This window comes from Orycteropus afer, unplaced genomic scaffold (assembly GCF_000298275.1).
Source record: "Orycteropus afer afer isolate SDZICR_OR568_19922 unplaced genomic scaffold, OryAfe1.0 scaffold00037, whole genome shotgun sequence".
Lineage (NCBI taxonomy): Eukaryota > Metazoa > Chordata > Mammalia > Tubulidentata > Orycteropodidae > Orycteropus > Orycteropus afer.
In genome coordinates, this window is record NW_006921624.1 from 3,062,028 (window position 1) to 3,066,507 (window position 4,480).

Here is a 4,480-nt window from a genome sequence, read left to right on the forward strand (position 1 = left end):
CTCCTCTCCGGCCCTTGACCTCTTGTCCTGGCCTCTGCTTCTGCAGGCCAGGTAAGCCTGCTGCTCTGTCTTGTATCCTTTGGTTCCACTGCCACCGTCTCTCTGCCAGGGCATCTCTCAACCAAGGAGGTCCAGTGCAGGGATCTCAGGTCCAAGGATGCACTCCCCTTCACCTCCAGCTCTTCTCTCTTGATGGCAGTGAGATCCGCCCCCCTCTGCCTGTAGGAGGGCTCATTTTAAGCCTGGTAGAGTGACAAAACTAACCAATCCCAACATCAGAGTCCTACACACCTTATTTGCATGGTCCCACCCAGTACTCTGGTGGGAGTTACAAAGACTAGGCTAGAAAAGCCATACCAAGTAATTCATTGCACCACAAACACACAAATCTGTCTTAGAAGAAATACAACCAAATTGTTCTTTGTGAGCAAGGATGGCAAGGCTTACTTTGGACATGTCCTCAGGAAAGACCAATTGCTAGAAAAGGTCTCCAAGGTTGAGAAAGTAGAGGGCCAATGAAAACGGGGGAAACCTTCAATGAGATGGATTGACCCAGGAGCCACAACAGTGGACTCAAACATACCAACGGTCATGAAGACGGAGCAGGCCCAGCCAACATTTTGCTCTGTTATATATATATAAGGTCTCCACGAGTCAGGGGTGAATCAATAGCAGCTAAGAACAAAGGGAAGGAGGACCTACCTTGAAGTCAAGCAGGTTTGAGTTCAGTTCTTTTTCTATCTCTGAAGGTCATATGATCTTGGGGAAGTCGCGTACCCTTTGTGTCTCAGTTTCCTTGTTTGTAAACTGGGGATAATGGTGCCTACATTGCAGGCTGGTTGTGAGGATGAAATAAGACACCAAGTGTAAAGTACCTGGGAGGACTCAGGGTGTATTCATTCACAAGTGTCTATTGAGTTCCTGCTATGTGCATGACATATGCCTTCTGGTTTAATTTTCATCAATCTGCACATAGCCTGGCCTCTAACATTTGTGGGAGCTGAGAAAGAGTAAAAATTGAGGACCCAATTTCCTGCCAGCCCCCTTTTCTCTTCCTGCTCCTGACTCTGTTCTCACAGTAGGGGGCAGATATACTCTAATTCACACATCCAAGCCCCTTCCCTAACAGGCTATCCCTGACCATCCCTCAGGTCTAGGGCTGAGCACACTGGAAGCACCATTGGCCTTTTGGTAAATAGACTTAAGCCATTTATAAAGGGAATTCCAGGGTACTCAGATCAGGTGTCCAGAAAGGGTGGGTCTAGGCTCCAGGCAGCCTTGTCTCCTTGCCCCATGGGAAGGGGAGCTGCCAGGAGAGGGCTGTGATGGGACCTTCTAAAGTAAGGTAGAGGCTGGTTGCCAGGGTCTAAGTGCAGTACTTTCTGCAAGATTCTGCTTAGCTATCTTGGGGGTGCTCAGCCAAGAGCTGTGCTGGAGCCTCAGTGGGAGGCTGGCAGGAAGAGAGTGAGGCTGAAAAAGTTGGGGGCTAGGGAGGGATGGGATATGAGGACAGGACCAGCAGCCCAGTTCATAATGTGCATAGAAGATAGGTTGAACTCACTTTCCTTCTGGGTCAGGTTTTTTACTTCCGTGGTAATAGAATCTGTGGGCAAGGTGTTGCTGTAAGAGTCCCTGGGATCTGGCAGAATGAGTCTACTGATAATGGGCTATCTATCCAATTTGAGGAAGAACTGAGAGCACAAGTCCCTCCCTGGATGATAGGGAGCAAAGGGAGGAAGAGACGGTGGCAAGGACAGGAATGCAGTCATCAGCCTGGACTTTTTTAGAATAGCCCACTGAGCCAACTAGAGCAGGAAGGGCACAAACTGGGCATCAGATTCTGGGTTGGAGTCAACAAGATCACCCCCAGACCTCCCCTCTACTGGTGCTTTGGAGTCTGTTAATGTTTTCCCTAAGGTCCTTGGGTAAGCAAATTGTTTTTATTTGACTGGTAAACTAAACATTGGCAGTATAAACCCACCCAGTGGTGCTGCAGAAGAAAAGCCCTGGAGATCAGCTTCCTTTAAGATTACAGCCAAGAAAACCCTGTGGAGCAGTTCTCTGTAACACATGGAATTGCCAGGAGTTGGAATCAACTTGAAGGCAGCTAACAACAACAATGCATTCCCTGCTGAGGTCAGCACAGGCTGTAGGGCTAGATGGAGGCAGGTCCCTTGGGCAGCCGAGTGGGAGCCAAGGAGCAGAGGCTGCCCATGCTGTCGATCAATGGGTCCCAAACTTTATCAGGCATCAGCATTATCTTGAGAACTTGTTAAGTCCCAGATTGCTGAGCCCCACCCCCAGAATCCTTGACTCATTTGCTTTTCCAACATGTTCCCAGGTAACACTGTTAGTCCCGATACAACATTTTGCTTGTCCCAACTCTTGTTTCTTTCCCCAACCATCTGAAGATGGCCAGCAGTCCCTCAGCCCTGTGGAGGTTTGGCACTGTGCACTCAGTTGAGTAGCTATCCTTAGGCACAAGAGATGGATGGTGCCCCCGGTGGAAGAGGCCATTGGAGACAGTTTGCCTATAATAGAAAACAAGACACTCCAGTATAATATAATTCTACTTATAACAACAACAACAACAAAAAAACACCTCACTGCCGTTGATTGCTTTTCTGACTCATAGTGACCCCTTCTTGGATTTCTGAGACGGTATCTCTATGGAAGTAGATTGCCCAGTTTTTCTTCTGAGGAGTGGCTGGTGGGTTTGAACTGCCAGCCTTCTAGTTAGCAGTCAAACTTAGGCACTACATCATAGGTGTCACATATATTGCTTGTGACCACAGAACTGAAAAAGCAAATTAGGGTTATTTCCCAAAGTCACAATTCTATTCTTCCTGCCTTTCTATGCATGTTTCTTAAGACAAGTAGAATATTAAATGATTAAAAAATTGAACCTTTAAGGCATAATTGTTTTGAAACAATTCCTCATTAGAGGGAAAGTATGGCAGATTTCCCCCCTCTTCATTCTCTTCCAGCTGGCTTGCAGGCAGAGTTCTAGATTTTGACTTAACCCTTCTCTACAACAGAACAAGTGGGGGGACGTTTTCTTTTTTTCTATCTAGGCAACAGCAACATTTCTGTCTCATTTGTTTGGTTTTGTGCTATAACATGACAGTTTGTAGAGCTGCTAATTTGAACTTAGGTCCTTCTAGGAAGGCATTGTTCCTGACCAGTAAATATAAATATATCAAGTTGCAGGATTTAGCCATTTAATTATTGAAAATGGGACTGCTTCCTTGCCTCATAAATACTTTAAAATGGAACAATAGGCAAATCATATTTCACTCCCAAATTTCATTGTCATTATGAACCACTTCATATTTCAGCATTATGTGATTACCCCAATGCTATGAACTCCTTTTCCTCAGGGAATTAGGTAGCAGAATGACTTTATTCCAAACCATAGAAAAGTCCAAAACGTTTATAGTGAACAGGACATCATAGCACCCTTATTTTGTCCTTGGATCAGTAAATGTTCTTGCTGCAAATGGGACTCGAAGCAATACCTTTATGAATGGGGAGGTAGCACTGTGTAAGGAGGCCTGGGCCAGTGTAAGGTCAGCAATTCCAACCCACCAGCTGCTCCCTGGGAGGAAGACATGACAGTCTGCTTCTGGGGAGCAGTTCTGCTCTATCCTACAGGGGTTCTATGAGTCAGAATTGACTTGATGGCAACTGGATTTGGGTTTTTCAGCATCGTGTAGTAGAAAAGGCAGAGGGCTCTAAAGTCTAATGGTGTTGGGTTTGTAACTTTCCTTTCTCCTTTTCTCACTGTGAAATCTATGGCAGCTGCTTCTCGAAGTCTCGGTTTCTTCACCTGTAAATGTGAATGATAGCAGTAACTACTTGTGGTTGTGAAGATTGTATGTCAACTTGGCTGTACTATGATTCTGAGTGTCCTGGCAGCTGGATGTAGTTATTCCTCGTGATAAGATTGTAATCACCTCCATTGTGGAATCTGCTGTGAGCAGCTAAGTAGTTGAAGGGGAGTTACCCTCAGCGTGTGGCCTGCGTCTAGTATTTAAGAAGAAGCTTTCAGAAAGGTCTCCAGCTTTGGGCACATTTTGGGCTGTGTTTCCTGCCAGTCTTGGGATTGTTCCTGGACTTGAACCAGTGGCCTATTGTGTTGCCTGCTGATTGGAGGATTCTGCCATTTTACCTGCCTCTCTCAGGTTAGTTTGCCTCAGCAGCCAGTAGCTGCATGAGTTAGAAGATGCTTCCAGCTCCAGTGGGCCTGGAATAAGAGGAAGAGCTGAAGCACAAGGTTGAGGGGCCTTCATCCAGCCTCTAGAGCCAGCACTCTAGGACTTCTACCTCCTAAACTGTAGAATAATAAATTCCTCTTTGTAAAACCCATCCATATGTGGTGTTTTTGTTACCGCAGCACTGAAGAACTAAGATACTGCTTAACAGAGTTATTGTGATCACTAAATGAATTAAAGTACTTGAACACATAGCATAATGCCTA

At 45.8% G+C, this 4,480-nt stretch overlaps 1 protein-coding gene across 1 annotated transcript in view; it reads left to right on the forward strand.

The window, feature by feature from the left end:
* The window catches only part of TTLL11 (tubulin tyrosine ligase like 11), a 336,895-nt gene that overhangs the window by 170,248 nt on the left and 162,167 nt on the right, over positions 1-4,480 (forward strand). The gene's annotated exons all lie outside the window — the stretch shown is intronic.